This window comes from Sorex fumeus, unplaced genomic scaffold (assembly GCF_029834395.1).
Source record: "Sorex fumeus unplaced genomic scaffold, SorFum_2.1 ptg000072l, whole genome shotgun sequence".
Classification (NCBI taxonomy): domain Eukaryota; kingdom Metazoa; phylum Chordata; class Mammalia; order Eulipotyphla; family Soricidae; genus Sorex; species Sorex fumeus.
This window is the reverse complement of record NW_026606129.1, coordinates 34,634,834-34,653,321: the sequence shown is the minus strand read 5'-3', so window position 1 is coordinate 34,653,321 and position 18,488 is coordinate 34,634,834.

Genomic DNA, 18,488 nt, shown 5'->3' with positions numbered 1-18,488 from the left:
ACAAGTTACCCAGCCCTTTGAACCATTTTCCCAGCCCTGAACTACTTCTGAATGAAGACACTGTTATTCAACTGTTTTAAGAGGAGAAAAAGGAATTTGTCTCAGGGTAGCACTGTAGCACTGTTCTCCCGTTGTTCATGGTTTGCTTGAGCAGACCAGTAACGTCTCCATTGTGAGATTTGTTGTTACTGTGTTTGGCATATCGAATAACTCATGGGTAGCTTGCCAGGCTTTGCCGTGTGGGCGAGATACTCTCGGTAGCTTGCTGAGCTCTCTGAGAGGGGTGGAGGAATCGAACCTGGGTCAGCTGGGTCGGCCGGGTCGGCCACGTGCATGGTAAATGCCCTACTCATTGTGTTATCCAGCCTTTGTCTCAGGGTAGAGATAGAAATAATTCTGCCAGAGTTCTTGAATTAAGGAAATGTTCAAAAGATAAAGAGAAAGACCTCTGTAAAAGTGAAGATAGACTCTAATAAGAACAATTAGAGAAGCAGACCTTGAGGACTGAGACAAGCATCCATAATCTTTGGACAGATGTGAGTGAGAAGGTCCAGGGAGCCAGGGTAAAACACTGACGGCCTTGAGCTGTAAATTGAAGGTGCTGTAGTACTTGTAGGTGGCGAAGCAGGAATCACCTGAGGGAGCTTCCAGGGATACTTATAGAAAATAGATCTCCCCAAGGGAAGACAAAGGGGGAAAAAAAGAGCTGCTATAAGAGGCAAGGCAAGATAAAAATAAACGAGGTCAGTCCTGGGTTGACTATTGATCCAATGAGGTCATGCCTCCAGAGTCAGATTGGACAACTCGGGGAAGTGGAAATAGACAAGATGTGTTTGAAAATTGTATCTTTCAGAAAACTGTTTACTTCTTGACTCCATATCAGATACCCCAGGGGACCTCGAAAGACATACTCCAGAGGAGTAAGTTAGACATTTGTCTGAGCCAGAAAAGTAATATGAAAGTAAAGAGAAAAATAGCAACAAGCCAGCAAGGAGTTCTCATCCTATAATCAATAGGGAAGACTTGGGATCCCTTTACAAAGTAAATTTAATTGCTGTTATCTGGGCTGAAGCTTCTGATGAGACTGGAGGGACAAGGAAAAATCAGACATCTAGCCCTCACATGCAGAAAGCATTTGAAGCAGAAGCAGCTGTTGCATTACAATAAAAGTGTGTTCTACTAGGCCACGGGCACAGATCCCAGAGGCATCACCCAGCAGCATCCTAAAGATGCTGAAGATGAAACTGGCAGAATCTGCAGTGGTAATGAGATGGAAATAAAAGAGCACCCAAATGAGAACAAGAGAGGTCATTTCCCATATTTGCTCTAAGCAAGGGATTCCATCACTATCGCTGTGTTTGGCAGAAACTAAGAGGCAAGTAGGGAATAGGAAAATTTAGTTTTTAAAAAGGAAGCTTTCAAGTATGACCCGAATGAAGGTGGATTGGTCTGGGGTATCTAGAAGTAGAAGAACCAGAAAGTGGGTTTTTTTTATACGCCTGGTTTTGGGACCATAGTGGGATTTCTCTGGTTTGTCCTAATTTGGAACTGTTCTTCCTGCATTAACATATGCCTCAGAGACCTGGGCCCTACGCAAACAAGATGAGAACACTATTCAGGTCTCCCAAAGAATAGAAAGAGCTATGCTTGGAATATCACGTTTCACTCAAATGAGAGAAAGAATCCAGAGTTCTGACCTCCGTCGACGATCAAGAATCAGGAACGCTGTCTCGTTTGCCAAGGTGTCGAAAATCAGATGGGCTGGTCACGTAATGAGATTTAAAGACGACCGCTGGACTAGAGCTGTTACCGACTGGATTCCATGGGATGTCAAAAGACCGCGTGGCCGCCCACCTACCAGATGGTCACACTTCTTCATCAAGATCATGAACGATCGGTTTGAGGCCCTTCATGTTCCCGGAGCGAACAGATGCCATTGGGCTACACTAGCACGCGACAGGGACAAATGGAGACGTTACTGGCGCCCGCTCGAGCAAATCGAGGACTAATGGGAAGTTAAGTGATTAAGTGGAACTGTTTGCAAATATTTAAGATGCAAGTAGTTACTAAGACCGGAATGTCTGCGCTGATTGCTGTAGAGGTTGTGGCCTGACTTCCTGGATTAGGTGCTGTAAATGTTGTGAGTTCTTTTCCATTTGTTGTCTAACATTTGGTGTTTGACCATCGTCCATTTATATATTTAATCTTTCAAGAGGAAAATTTTCCCAGATGGGGGGGTCCATGGAAATACACATTTCCATAGTTAATGCCTGATGATGCATCACCATCTGAAGCTTTATTACTATTTCTCATTCTTATTGTTTTCCTGTTAATCAAAAACTGGATCATCTCAATTAACCTATCTTCATGCTCACTGATCATTTCTTTGCTTACTCAAATCTGTATTTGAGATTCTCTAATGAAATGCTTACTTCAGTTGTTGAACTTCTTTAACTCCAGAATTTCTATTATTTTTTTAAAGCATTTTCTTTATCATTAATCTATTTGGGGTGAGATGTCATTCTCATATTTTAATTCTTTGCACATGACTTCCTTTCATCCTTTACTACATTTTCAAAAGATGCTTTGAAATTTTTTTCTAAGAAGTCCAATGTCAGACTTCTATAGGGACAGTTGTATTTTCATGCCCTCCCTCTCCTCCTGCTGGAAGGCTATCCTTTTGTTTTTCGCATGTCCACTTTTTATGTTTGTTGTTAAAAACTAGACCTTTTAAATACTCTGTAGCAACTTTTGAAGATTTTCCTTTTCCCCAGGGTTTGTTGCTGATTGTAGTAGCTACTGTATTAGATGCTTATTGTTTGTTTAGTGATTTTCTGGAACAAATATAGTAAAGTGTATACTCTTTATCATGTGCCGCCCTAAAGTCTTTGCTGTTAAGTTAGTCATGGGCTAATAATTTCAGAGATTTACTTCAATGCTTTGATACAGTGAGTTTCCTAGCACTTGCATAAAGACTCTGAGTACATGTTGTTGTGTGTCTACTTTACTCAGGCGGTTATTTACAGCGTTGTCTCACCCTTCACTTCCTGTTTGAGCAGAACCTCAAGGTAAGCCACAGGTGAGAGCTTATGGCCTTCTCAGGATTTCTCTGGCCTTATGCATAGTCCTAGGTATTTGCAGAGCTCTTGAACATGTATGAGATTTTTATATGCCCAAGAATATGTCAGAGCTTTGCAAAGATCTTTCTGAATTTTACTTTTCCTTTGGAAGTTCCTGGCCAGCTTGCAGTTTGTCTTTTCTGCTATTGCCACATCAGGCAAGTAAAATATTGTTTTAGACAAATGTCCCTGAGGAAAAGTTTGTTCACATTGAATGGGTTCTGAATAAAGTCACATAAAGAACCATTAGAGTGTCCAGGAGACTATCAGAAAGATCAAATAATGACAGTTTTCTGTAGTGGTGATTTTGGGAAGTTCCAAGTCTATTTATTTTTTGAACCCTGGGATGGCTACTAGACCACTAGTTTTCATTATGACTGTGAAATTGTATCTTTCCAGGCTACTAAGGAACCTGTTTGGAGAAGGTGGAAATAGGGAAAGTTAAAATGTTCTAGGGCTGGCTACCAAAAAACTAAATTTTATTCATGTTTTCTTTGCTTTCATGGTGACACATATCTTCAGAGGTCTACTTTTCACCATTCCTGCTGATAGCCCTCTTACGTGTGCGATCTTTGAAGCTGCTTCTGTATTCGCTATACTGTATATGTTAGAATTTTATCTTTAAACATTTTTATCACTAGTATTCCAGATTTTTCAATACCAACACCATATGGTAAAGCCATTAGCATTGCCCAAGAATCTGGATAGGTTAATCCCTTTCACTGTATCTTGGGCCACAAAAAGTAAATAATCATATATACTGAAGTTTTGCCCAGGGATGAACACCTCAATATTTTTCACACATAAAATTTATAGTTAATAAGTAATAGCTCCTCTGGCTTGTGACAGAATATTGTACCGACTATGTGCAAACCAGATCTTAGTTTCATCTTCCTTAAATGATCATGAGAAACTTACATGGGGTTGTAGATATGGATTGAGATATAAACAATTGTCAAAGAAAAGAGACAACACTTTCAGGACCAGGTTAAGCCTGATCTTGAATAAAACATTTGATGCTGGATATTGTGTGTACTTGCACTTAGGATTGATGAGTGAGCCAGATAATGATGGATAGTTACTGATAGGAATCTCAGACAATGTGATCACTTGACATCCATGGATAAGAGTTTAATGGGGGAGGGGAAGGAATGCTGGAATAGCAGTGATAGAAGCAGACACTGGTGGAGTGTGATTTTCAAGGGAAAGGCATCTGTGGGCATTCAGTGGCCTGAACCCATTCCCCTGCCCGGCCCACAGAGATGGATGGATAAAGGACCAGGGAACAGAGAAACAGGACCCCAGGCTGGTGGGTAGACGGTTTTTTTTTTCTCCTTCTGATGTTGTCCAATCTCTGCCCTTATAGTACAACTGTAGTCGTTGTTTTGGTCGTAGTCCCAGTCATCATAGTTTCCCCATCCTCATCCTCATAGTCCTCCTAGACCTCATCTAGTTCTTATATTTCTAGTCTTCATTGTCCTCATTGTAGTCCTAGTTCTCATCTGGTCCTTATCTTCTCGTCTTCTAGTTCTTTCTTTCCCTTTACAGAATAATTATATAGAAATCATGAAGAGTGGGGGCACCCATAGGTGGGGTTGAACATTGTCATAACAACAATCAGAGGTAGATCCATTCCTTTAGGGGAAGTTTTAGGAGATTAACTCAAGGAAAAAAATCTCAACTGAGGGTTCAGCACTCTAGATTACTAGAGATCCGCTCAAGGGCAGGATTCCATCTAGGTTGTATTGCTTTCTCCTTTCCTCAGCTAATAATCCATTTAAACAATCATAATAAATTTACTTCTTATAATATTTCTAGTCATTTTGTATGAACACAGTAAGAGATATCTTAAGCTTAAAGGCTGGTTCTTCTTGGGGACATCTCTCTCTCTCTATTCTACACTACAGTCCTCAGGCTAGGTTACTCTTTCCTAACTCCAGCAGGGTCCTTATTCAGTTACTTCTTTGTGGGTCATGACAAGTTTTGTTCCATGACTGTGCTCTTAACTTATTATATTTATTATGGCACTTAGCTTGTCCCTTTCCAATGTTAGGGTTTCTTTACAGCTTGCCCTGGGTCCATCCAATTCCTTCATCAGAACCCTCCTTTTGGGGGTGTTAGGGCAACTAATGTTAGGTCATTTAAATATTTTGGATGCCCAGGAGTAAATATTATTTGGAGTCAATTAGCTCCCATGTTACAAAACCATAGCATAAACTATCTTCCTGTGTCTATACAAAAAGGCCATTGCTAAACCATGCAAGTGACATAAAGGAAAGAGAAAAGCAGTATAGGATTATTAGTGCTTGATGGAATTGGGTGTGCCTCAGGGGCACTGTTATGGGAGTAATTCAATAAACCTAAGTTCCCTGTGGGAGGTGTAAGGATAACCCAATGTTTTCCAAACAGTGGAGTATGTGATGCTTGAAAGTTTCATGTATGAAATCCTACTAATAACAGTTTTACTATTTTAAATGTTGTATCTAAAATAAAATAAAAAAGTTTTTAAAGGTAAAAATGCTAATGAGATTTCTCTTACAAATCATTAAAAAAGATGTTTAGGGACCAAGAATATAGTGAGTGGGTAAAGCACTTGCCTTGCCCACATCTGACCCAGATTTGGTCCTTTGCATCCTATATAGTGCCCCAAGTCTGCCAGGAGTGATTCTGCAGAACCAGAAAGTACCCTTGAGCACTGCCAATTGTGGAACAAATCATCTCCCCCACCCTAAAAGACATTTGATAATTACTCTGATGGAATAGTAAGTCAAAAACTCTGTCTTAAATTATAATTATTATTTGCAGAAGAAGGCATGTTATTATTGTAAATTTTATGAATTTTCCCTCTAAATCTCCTATTGGGTTCTATAGGAAGTTAAATGAACTCTAATTCTAGTAAGTTCCCTATTGGCTACCATTGTATCTGCTGGATCCTGAGAACCAAGTGGCCATACAGTTTACATTGCAGCCAGGACTTACTGCATGGACTTTCTTGCTCTTTCATCAGGTAATGTTGGTAACTTTTCCTTTGATAAATGAAACATGTGACATATTGCCTCTAATAGGAGGCCCGATAGTTATTGTGTCTTATTCTTAGTTGCAGGTTGTACAAAGTATAGAAGTTTTTCTTCTACTTTAAAATAAAGAGGCTACCACACTCCAGACCACTGTGCCTTTGGGAACTTATGTGATATCTAAGCTTCTGGTTCAAGGAGTTTATGCTTCACCCTCTGATGTGCCTTTATCTTAAGGCTCATCCTGAATAACAAGTACTTTTCTTTTTCTGGTTCATTGCCTGAGATTCATTGTAAGGAGGCAGTGTGATACTCTGAAGTGTATAGATGATGAGGATCTCTCAGATGAGATAATGAGGAGAGATAATATAATCCAGAAAGTATATACTACTATATGTAATGCACAGTCCAGCTCATGCTCTTCTGTAATTCTACTTATTAAATTTATTTGAATGAATAAATTTTAATAAGTAACACATGCAAGACATACAAAAGTATTTAGGGACAAAATGACACGTGCCCACTACTCTATCTTCTAGTGCCATATTTCCCTTCCTAGGAACACATATTATTCCAACTATTCTAACTTAAACAAGAAAAAATATACACAAAAATAAACATATATATAGCGCTTGCATGTATGTATAATCTATCATGTTTTATCTACTAAATACCCACACATACATGTGGATCTACATGTACAATACATATATAGGTGATAGTACATATTCATATATGCATATATGTGCTAAAATGGTACACATATTTATAATACAAATAGTAGCATTCTCTTTATATTATTTGAAGTTCTTTTCATTTAACACTGCATCGTAGAGACCATTCTGTATCAATTTTTGTAGAGTAAGTAAAAGTTTTGTAAAGTATCCATTCTGTGAATATGCTTTAATTTATTTAGAAATCTTCCAATTGATTTAGGTCATTTCCATGAATCAATTTTTTTTTTGCTATTAACAGCAATACTGAGATAAATATTTTTTGCCTATGCCTTTTTCACATACATGTTAATAGCTACAGGGTAAATTTCTACAAGTTCATTCATTTTTAATTTAATTGAACTCTTACTGAATATGTAAAGTCCCTTGTGCACAGATGATTTTTTTCTACAGGGTAAATTCCTACAAGTTCATTCATTTACTTCAAGTTTAATTTAATTTCAACTCATATTCCATATTAAAATCCATAAGGATTGTGAAATATAAAAATATTGTAAGTAATATTTATAACATTCTGAGGGAAAATAATTAAGTAAAACAGATAAAAAATACTAGGATCAGTCAATCCCTAATTTTATACACATTTGCTGAATTGCATTTGCCTAGTTTTCACCTCTTTCTAATTAAGTCATCCTACATAAGATTAACATAGGAAAGATTTGAACGCAGATAAAAGCAATAAGGCAGGTTGTTCAGTATCTCGTTATCCCTTCTATTTTCTATGTTGCACTGTGACCTGCTAGACTGACCCACATTTTCTCTACCTGGGATCAGCTAACTATGGCATGTGGGACACCTCAGGTCACATTCATTTGTTTAAACATTGTTGATGGTTATTTATACACTACACCTGTACCTCTGAAAATAAACCTAAACTGTTTATTCTCTCTCTCTCTCTCTCTCTCTCTCTCTCTCTCTCTCTCTCTCTCTCTCTCTGTCTGTGTGTTTGTGCTTAAGAGAAAATGTGTAACACTTCCCACTGCTCTGTTCCTCTGTCTGATGCCCTTTTGGTTTCAGTTGGTGCAATCACTTAAGAGCATGGTAGGAGATTGAAGGGAAGGAGAAGAGAGGAGAGTTTGGGACTTCTTTCCTTTAGTCACTTATATGATTGTTGTAGAGCAATTTCTGAACTGGGAATTGTAGGATCTGTCCCAGGACTTTCTCCAATCTGCCTTCTATGCCTTTGGGTTCTGGTACTAGCATTTCACCTTACCTCTTCAGGCCCAGGGATAATATTTTCCTGCTTATCATTAGCTCTAGAAGCCTGCATTACCCTTCCTGGATTTCTGAATGTTTGTTTGTAATATGCTAATTGATTCTTACTGAACTATCCTTAATTTATCTTGATGCTAGAATACCTTCTGTTCCTGTTAGAATTCTGACTGATACAATAGCAGATTATAATATGTACATACATAGGTTCTGTGATCCTAATTTTCCAGGAATAAAGAAGAAACTGAGCATTATTTTACAAAAATGGTAACAGAGCTCATCTTCATCTGTGCGTAGTGAACTTTTCATTATAGTCTTCTTGCCTTTCATTGAGTCTATGATATAAAGAATATAAAGAAAAAGAGAGAGAGTGAGAGAGAGAGAAGAATCTTTATTCTTTGAGTTAATTGGTTCAAACCCAGCTAAAACTCGGTAGCTGATGTTTTCATTCCTGGAAAGCAACATACAGAACAGAGAGAGTACTGCCTTTAAAATCAGCAAGCATCTTCTCTCATAAAGGATTTGGCCATGAAAACAGAAATATATACTTTTGTACATAGGTGCATGCTCACACACATGCAGAACTGGAAATCTTTGTCAGTTCAATATTATCTCTATTTTAATTGCTGTATTTGAATCTCATCCAATATATTGCAATATATACCTGTCATACTTGTAGCTTCAATGTTTGCCATGTTCAGTAGAATTCTTCACAGAGGCAGTGCTAATAATGTGTGCATTTGTTCAAGGTAGAAGCTCTCCTTGTATGCACAGTCACAGTTCCTCAGAAACCGCTAGTATATAGCATAGCAGTGTTCTGAGTAACTTATCAATATTGGCTATTTCAGCCTTCACTCCTCTCCCAAGACCCCTCCTTGAGCATCATCAGTCTGTTTTTACAGTGTTCCTGCACTCTTGTCAAGTTCTGCATTGAGGGATTGGTGGCCAGAAACTCTCTGACCTACAACTATCCTCCTTAACCGTAAATCCTCAGGAGCAGTGGTTGGAATCTTTTTCTCTTTATTTTCAGAAGACCAAGAACTCATGCAAATTGGTCTCGGGGACAAGCACTGAACAAGTAGAGAGACTTGCATCTGTCAGGCTACAAAAAGTTTCATTATGACTTTTTGGAAAGTTATAATATTTGTCAAGAAAAGTTGGGCTAAAAAAGAGCTGAGTTTCCAAGTGTGGAGATGGTCAGTTGGAATAACAAGCCAGAATTAAAGTAACAGTCAATCATTAATTGCAGGATAGTATAAGCAAGAGTCTCAATAGGAAGAAATATTAGATACTCCAAAGTTCTATTTTTGAACAGTGTCATTGGGTGTTGCTCTGGCGGATTAGCACAGATTTAGGGATTTTTGTCACACCAGTGGGTAAATCCTGAACAAAAGCCTTTATGGTGCTAGGAACTGAGGGAGAAGAAAAAGGTTAGGAATGGGAAAGTGTCAAATATTGATTCAAAAACTGCCTTTATACCCAGCAGATAATAGAAAGGCCCTGTTTTCTTCTTTGATGATTTGTTTGAGTGTTTTGCAATATCATATGTTCCAACTCACTGATTCTATCAGTTACCTCTTATTTCTGTTGAGCTTCTCTATTGTAATTTTTAAAAATTACAGCTGTGTACAGTGGTGCTGGGGGTTCAGAACCTGGAGCTATTCCTGGTGACACTCAGCCCAATGGTGCTGGCTTGGTTAGATGTATGGCTTGATCATGCTTAGCGACCCAGGGCAACTCTGGTAGTACTTCAGGGACCACGAGGCATAGAATCAAACAGGTTCTGGCACATGCTAAGTATGAGCCCTACTACTTGGGCTTGCTCCCTGATCCTCAGCTATTGTTTTGGCTTCATTATTTCTGCTTACATTTTTTCATGTTCTCTCTTTCCTTGTTGTAATTTCCATTTTATCTATTGGTTGCTTTTCTTATTTTCGTTAGCTTTGTCAAAACTGTTCTATAAACTCTTTGGGTAAATTACTTAGTTCTGGTATATTGGATTTTTTTTTCCCAGTTGATGTTGGTTGGTGTCCATCTATTGTGGTTTTTTTTCTTCTGTTTCTTTCTTATGTTAATTTCTATGCAGTGTGTGTGTGTGTGTGTGTGTGTGTGTGTGTGTGTGTGTGTGTAGTCTATAACAGAATTACAGACTTCTGGGTATAATCTTAGGTTGTTTCACCAGGATATGGAGTTTGTTGCTTTATATACAGACATATTTGCACCCATTAGGGTGGTTGGAATTCAGTGAATTCCAACCCAGGGCAGGCCAGGGCAGTGGGGGAAAACAGAAGTTGCAGCTATGAAACATCACATGAAAATGCAACTGCATAAAAGTGCCTGGGATAGGAATAGTGGATATGGGTAAGATCATGACTGACTCCCTGAATTGTAGGCAGAAACTCCCTTCAAACCATGCTTCCTCTTTGGTGTGGGGAGGACAGTTATTCTTTTCTGGACACCAGGTATAGCCTTTGTAACTGCCTGTACCAGTTTTTTTTTTTAAATTTTTATTAGTGAGACACCATGAGGTACAGTTGTAGACTTACAGATTTTGTGCTTGGGTTTCAATTATACAATGATCAAATACCCATCCCTCCACCAGTGCCCATTTTCCACCACCACCAGTCCCAGTATCCCTCCCACCTCCCATTCCCCCCATCTCACCTTGCCTCTGTGACAGGGCATAAACATTTTAGTCTGAGGGACTAAAGCGATAGTACAGTGGGTAGGGTGTTTGCCTTGTAGGTTCAATGTTCAGCAACCCAACCTATATGATCCCCAAGCACTGACAGAAGTAATTCCAGAGTGCAGAGTCAGGAGTAACCCCTGTGTATTTCCGGATGTGACCCAAAAGAAGCAAAACAAAGAAAACAAAAACAAAAACAAAAATAAAAAATTTAGCCTGAGTTGAACTCCTCATGTTCACTTGCCCTGTGCTAAAAAACAAACAAACAAACAAAACCTAGAAAACATTCTAGCAACTGCTCTCTAAACAAAGAAGGTCACTCCAAAGTCATATTAATGTCTACTCCTCTTCACACTAGAAGGAAGACTGGAGACAAGAATTCAAGTACAGATAGTTTATTTGGAAAGTGAAGGGAAATATTAGCGGGAAATGGGGAAGTTGAAAATGTGTAGCACCCAGTTAAGTGATTTTTCTGAGTGATGTTAGATCTGTTTTTACAGTAGCGTAAACTAAAGATGAAGGAGCTGAAGTGACTTCCTCAAGGATGCATCTGGTGAGCAGCAGACTTTTTGATGGCAAAGGATGTCCCACCACACTCGCTCATTTTTGCCTGAATGGAAAGGCAACAAAAATATGCAAACAGAAAGCTAAAATAAGTATAAGAAAGTTTAAGAAAAACCTCAAACTCATCTATTGCCTTGGTTCCAAGTTGATCTCATTTTATTTTTCAAAAAACAATTACTGATGCAATGGTGGAGGGAAGAAGACTGTCTAATGGAGGGTGGGATGTTGGAACATTGTGTATATGAAGCCTTATTATGAAACCTTATTTTTATCAGTGTTGTAAATCAAAGTGCCCCAAATAAAAACATAAAACAACCAACAAATGTGTTTGTTTTTTCCACAATAGTGCTGGAAAGCTCATAACTGCTGAATATGAGCTTCCAGAGGACATAATCTTCTCAAAAGAATGCATTTTTTCTAAAAGTCTGGACTTTACTGAGAAAGAATGGTAAGAAAAAAATAGACAGTGTAGGGCAGATTAAATGCTGATGATATAGGGACCAGAAGCCAAAAGAAGTTGAAAGAAAATAAAGAAATGAGCACAATGAGAATATTCTCATATGTCCCCATGGAAAGCAAAGTGTTGAAGATTTCAGGAAAAAATATAGCTATCTAAAGTGCTGAGTCCTATAGAACGATCTCACTCATATATGAGATATAAAGAAAGATAGTAAAGAAAAATGTCAAAAGGCAATAGAAACTAGCAGCAGGAGGACTGGCCCTTAGTTGCAAGTTTGGCACTGGGATTGGAGGTAGGGGTGGATACGTCAGGGAAGGGACTATTGTGACAATGATAGAGAGATGTGGTCACTCTAGAAGAAGACTGGGTGACGAAAATAGGTAAAGTATATGCATGACACCTGATCAGTAACAGTATTGTAAACCACAGTGTCTAAAAGGAGAAAATAAAGAGAAAAAAGAAAAATAAGAAAGTGCCAGCCATAGAGGAAGCCTGGATGGAGGGGAAACTCAGGATAAGGGTAAAGGGATTGATTCGTGTTAGAACATTGTATGCCTGAAACTTAGTTATGAATAATGTAATTTTTTAATTTCTGAAAACTCAATATAAAATATTTTAAAAGGTGCTTACTCCTAACTTTATTTCTAGGAATGAACAACAACTGGGCCGAAAGAAGGAATGATCGTGAAAAATTCTCATGGAGACTTATACATAATAGTTCCCTTTTGTTGTATGTGAAGATCTTAAATTTGGGTGAGGGAGGTTAGGTAACTATCATCTAATGTTCATCTCAAATTTAATTTCAGTTATGAGTCTTTTAACTAAGTTTTAAAAATCAAGTTAAACAATAATTTGAGTATTTTTTTATCTCTTCTGACCCAGTTATAGTTCATTTATTCCTTCCCCTAATTCTTTTTCCACCCCCACCCTCTCATTAACTTTTTATGGGACTGCACTACTTTTTTTCCTTCTGTTTTCATTATTTCAAGTTCTGAATCACAAAAATTCTTTTTTCAATAATTTCCACTGAATGACAGAGGTAAGACTAATCAGAGCCTTTAGTGTTCTCTACTATTTGTGAAGCTTTCCGGTTACAGAGAAGACACATTACCACACCACCTCAAGAGATGGAATTTGGATCAGCAAATACTTATTGAGTCAGGCTATGAAGAAGTGAAGCCAGTGGACTCAAGGAGCACTTTCCCTCACCCCCATCAAGTAGAAAGAATAAGAGTCAGCACCAAATAATAGTTAGCATTAGAAGGCAGCAAAACTGAGATATAAAACAAACTGAAAAGGCAAACAAAGTTCAAAATTTGATCTTTCAAAAATGAGCTTAGAAATAGTTATCTCCCAACTATATTCATACAACTATTGCTTTCATTATTTTGTTGATAATATTGGTGGAACATAATCTTTTCATAGTTTGAGATGTTTAAAAGCCCTGTATGGTCATGGTTCTAAGGCTCACAGTTTCTATAAGAGAGCCCATATTCCAAAATTTGAAAACACCATAAGTATTCAAAAACAGATGACAAGATAAAGAAACTATGGTGTATATATACAATGTAATACTACTAATCATAAAAAAAGCATGCTGGGGGAGCTAGAGCAATAGCACAGCAGGTAGGGCGTCTGCCTTGCACACGGCCGACCCGGGTTTGATTCCCAGCATCCCATATGGTCCCCTGAGCACGGCCAGGAGTGATTCCTGAGTGCAGAGCCAGGAGTAATCCCTGTGCATCACCGGGTGTGACCCCCCCCCCCCCCCCACCAAAAGAAGCATGCTGGATGGGAGTGATGGTATAATGGGTAGGGCACTTGCCTTGCATACATACTGACCTAAATTTAATCCCTGACACTCCATATGGTCTCCCAAGTCCTGCCAGGAGCGATCCCTAAGCACAGAGCCAGAAATCAGCCCTGAGTACCGCTGGTTGTGGTCCAAAACAAAGAAAATTATACAATTTGTTGCTACATGGATGAAACTGGAAGGCATCATGCTGAGTGAAGTCATCCAGAAGAAAGAAGAAAAATAAAGAAAAAGAATTATTCTTCTCATAATTTAGATATGAAGAAACATAGCAAGAGAATAACAAATAGCCAAAGTCAGCAGAATCTGGTCTATAGAACTGAGTTTACTAGGGTAAAGAGATGAAGATTAGAGAGTGCGGGGCAGGGGTGTTGAGGGTAGAGGGTTCAGGGAGGGACCCTGAGACAAAGGTGGAAGGAAGTAAACTCTGGTGGAGGGTGTGGGGTTGGAATGTAGTGTGCAAAAAACCCCTATCATTAAAAGTATTATAAATCATGGTGATTAAAAAAATAATAAAATAAAATAAGAGCACCCATCTTCATTTTAAAGAACCGTGTAATTTCACCCGTTTTGGCCCTGTTGTGTGAGAGCTGCAATGTGGATAGCAACCCTACTTCACCAAGAATAAAGATGAATCTCAGATAATTTTCTAGCAGCCATTGGAGATTGCACAGCTTTTTAAGATCAGACCCTCCCTGAGGAAAGGGCCAAAAAGGGTTCAACAGAAGGTTTAAATGTGCCTCAAAGGCACCACAGAGGCAGAAGGTGTGTTGGAGGTAAGCTTTTAAGGTCAGCCAAGTTTTCAAAAGAAGTCCAAATGATGGGGCAGTCACTTCAGCAAAGACAATTAGGCAGAGGTTAAGGGCTTGTTCAAAGAACAGCATGTAGCCAGCTGGCTCAGAAACAAGTGATAGTCTGGTGCATAATGAAGAACTAGCACATGAGTGCCACTACCTCTGACCCTCTGATGACAGGGCCTCCCCAACTAGGGAACTTGCTTTTGACCAGTTGTGTGGGTTAAAAAGGCAGGGCAAGCATAAATTATTAATAGCAGACAATTCAGATCTATTTTGTAATGAAGGCGAAAGCTATCACCCAAAGCAAGTTCTCTGACTCTTTCATTTCCATGATATATATATATATATATATATATATATATATATATAGAGAGAGAGAGAGAGAGAGAGAGAGAGCAATAGCACAGTGGATAGAGCATTTGTCTTCTTTTTGTTATTTTGGGGATTTTTTGCTTTTTGGGTCACACCTGGAGGTGCACAGGGGTTACTCCTGGCTGTGCATTCAGAAGTTACTCCTGGAAGTGCTCAGGGGACCATATGGGATTCTGGGAACCAAACCTGGGTCAACTGCGTGCAAGGCAAATGCCCTACCCGCTGTGCTATCTCTCCAGCCCAGGGCATTTGTCTTGAACACGGCCAACCTGGGTTCGATTTCTCCATCCCTCTCGGAGAGCCCTGCAAGCTACCGAGAGTATCCAGCCCGCATGGCAAAGCCTGACAAAGCCTGACAAGCTACCCTTGACATATTTGATATGCCAAAAACAGTAACAAGTCTCACAATGGAGACGTTACTGGTGCCCGCTTGAGCAAATCAAAATGAACAATGGGAGGACAGTGCCATATATATAAATAGATAAATGGATCGATATACATATATATGTATGTATATATATATATATATGTATTTTTGTGATGCTATGGCTCAATCCCCAGGCCTTACACACATGTGGTAAGTGCTCTACTAATGAGATCAGCCTCTATTTTCCTTTTAGTGTGCCCTCTCCCCTGAGCTATCCTGCCTTGTCTCCTCGGTTGGCTCAGCATTTCCCCTATAGTTTTAGAATTCTCTCCTCACTTGTACTTTTTCGGAAAATCTTCATAGTGACACTAAAATCATTAAGAGAGCATCCTTCAACATGTACAAAAGAAGTCCTTAAATCCAGTGAATGGGCGATGTTTTCTATTTGTCTGATTCGATTATAGTGAATGGAATAACAAGACTAGGTCCAGAAGGAGCCCAGTTCTCTTGGCCTTACACAGAGTGTTGAAATCAGGCACACTGATGAGCCCATATAGATGTTTGGAGATCAAAGCCAACTAACAAAATATCTCAGTAACATCTGTATCCCCAACTGGTTGCCTAAACTCAAGTCATTTAGGGGGCCTTGGTATATCTCAGTGCTATAAACATCTTTCTTTTTTTTTTTTTTTTGGCTTTGTTTGGGTCACACCCATCGATGCGTAGGGATTACTTTTGGCTCTGCACTCAGGAATTACTGTTGGTGGTGTTCGGGGAACCCTATGGAATGCCAGGGATCAAACCCATATTGGCTGAGTGCAAAACAATCACTTTACTCACCTTATTATAGCTCAGGCCCCTTGATCTCAGTATTATAAGGCAATCTGGAATGATATGTTGAGGGGTTTAACCTTGGTCCTGCGATGATAGTAGGTTGAGTTTGTTTCAGATTACATATTGTCCCTCCAAAAATTTCTTGATGTTATGGCTTCCTGAAATTTACTGCCAAGGGTCCCCCTACTTGACTGCCTAGCTGGTGTGTAAGTTCAAGTGTCAGCCTTTTTTCCTATGATCTCATTGTACCTTGTTCCTAAGTTGAGGCACCTCACCTGTTCATAAAATGTGATCACTAATCACTGTCAACCAAATATAGTCCCTAAAGATGACACTACTAAAATTATTAATGTAGTAAGAGGATAGCCTTTTTATTTCTCACAGTTGACTGTTAGGGCAAAAAAAACTGTAAGTCCTTGAAAAGAATCCTGAGGAATGCTATTCTCCACTTAGTCATGGATCCCCACCATCTTTGAATCAAAATTGATGAATCCTTTTGTGGTTTGGCTCCTTTCATTTCAGAAACCCCGAACCTTTGAATCACATCAAGGCCCCTGTCTAGAGAAGAGTATAATTCCTTTTTTCCGGATGACCTATCAAGACCAGACATTAATGAACAGAGTCTGACTGTTGAAAAGAATCCATGAAAAAAAGGAACCAATGATTGCCGGGAGCACTTCCAAGGCTTTGCCTTTTAAAAAAAAGCCTCAGGCATAGATCTTTGCAGTCACCAAGCTAACAAATCATCCCCAGGAATAGTAGGGGAGACTGGAATCTGGCAACTTCTCTGCTGTGAGATTTAACTCTCTCCTAAAGTTCCAGGATCAAAGGAATTCTATTCCCACTGCATGAAAGAAACTTCCATGGTGTCCAAAGAGGCCAAGGTGAAATAAACAGGAAACTTCCCAATTTAATTTTGTGGGGTAACATTGTTAACTAACAATTGCTTGCCAAGAGAAAAATAACGATATTGCTTTGTTCTATGTCTACCTGACCCATCTCAGAAGGAGCTGGGCAAATGTGAATGGGGAGAAAGCGTTAGAATCTTCTTATCAACAATAAAGAACTTTGCCTGTGCTACTATTTCTGCGTTTGTCTCCTATCCCCATGCTCCATTTTCCATACAACAGCCAGAATGACTACTTCTTTTAAGATTTGAGTATGATCATGTTTTACCATTGCTCAGCTCTCCGAGGATTTTCTCTCTCCCTCAGAGTAAAATCTAAACTTCCTACAATGGTCTACAGATCCCCACCTTGAATAGTCTCTGGTTACTTCATTTCTCTGTTACATACTTCCATCCTTGACCCTTACAGTTTGTTCTCAACACATTAACCATCCTTCTGTAACACGGAGTAGAGAAAGTGCAGCTGCTCACTCAGAACCCTCCAGCAGCTTCCAAACTTTTTCCAGAGTGAAAACCATCTTCTCTTTAAAACAAACAGCTGCAGTAAATTCTGCTTGTTTACTATAATAATTGTTCTTTCTCTTTCATGTCCTGCTTAACTTTCCTCTGTGTACAAAAATAAACTCTATACTTATTTTTGGTCACACCCTGAGGTGCTCAGAACTTATAAACTGCCTCTGTGCTCAGGACTCACTCCTAGCGGTGCTAGGGGGACAATATGGGATGCCAGGGACTGAATGTGGGTCAGCCACTTGCAAGGCCTTACCCACTATACTGTCTCACTGTCCTGCCTGTAGACTTGTTTATACTGAATTCTTGCACTTAGATATAAATTTCATCACCTAAGAGATATTCTTTCTGATTCATTGTATTTCCAGTGGCTAAAATAATACCAGTGATCCAATCTTTGCCCCAGAAGGTCCCTGGTATTATTTTAGCCACTGCTGTGGCTAAAATATGTTAATATATGTGAGTGAGATACAGGCAGGAATATCTGGCAGCTAGTTAATTCTTTACTGGGAAGCAGAAAGAGCATGTACTATTCTCAACATGTCATATTATATTTTTCAAGTTTATTCAATTTTATTTTTAAATCGCAATTATATATTATGAAATATTGATAATTTCTCCTTGCCATCAACGATATTAATTCAAAAATATAATGATATTTATATCTTGTCCTTATTATATAGATGAGCTCTATATTTACATCTTGTCTTTATTACATTGATTAAAACTTCCAGGAGAATGAGGATGTTACTTGTGGCAGAGAGCTTTCTGTTTTGGCCCAGATTTTATCATTTTAATTTAATTACAAGTTTTTGAAGCCACACTTTGGGGTACACTCCTGATTCTGTCCAGAGATCAGTCCTGGCAGTGCTTGGGGTACCATGTGCGATGTCAGGAATATAAATGGAGGTTGACCACATGCATGCAAGGCAAACATGCACTTGCTGTACAATCCCTCTAGAGCTGGGTCCAGATTTTAAAGGGGATGCCTCAGTACAGGCTTCTCAATCTTGACACTCACATTTGGGGATGGATAATTCTCTATAGTGGGAACTTACTGATACTTATAGAATATTTAGCATGTCTGGCCTCTACCTGC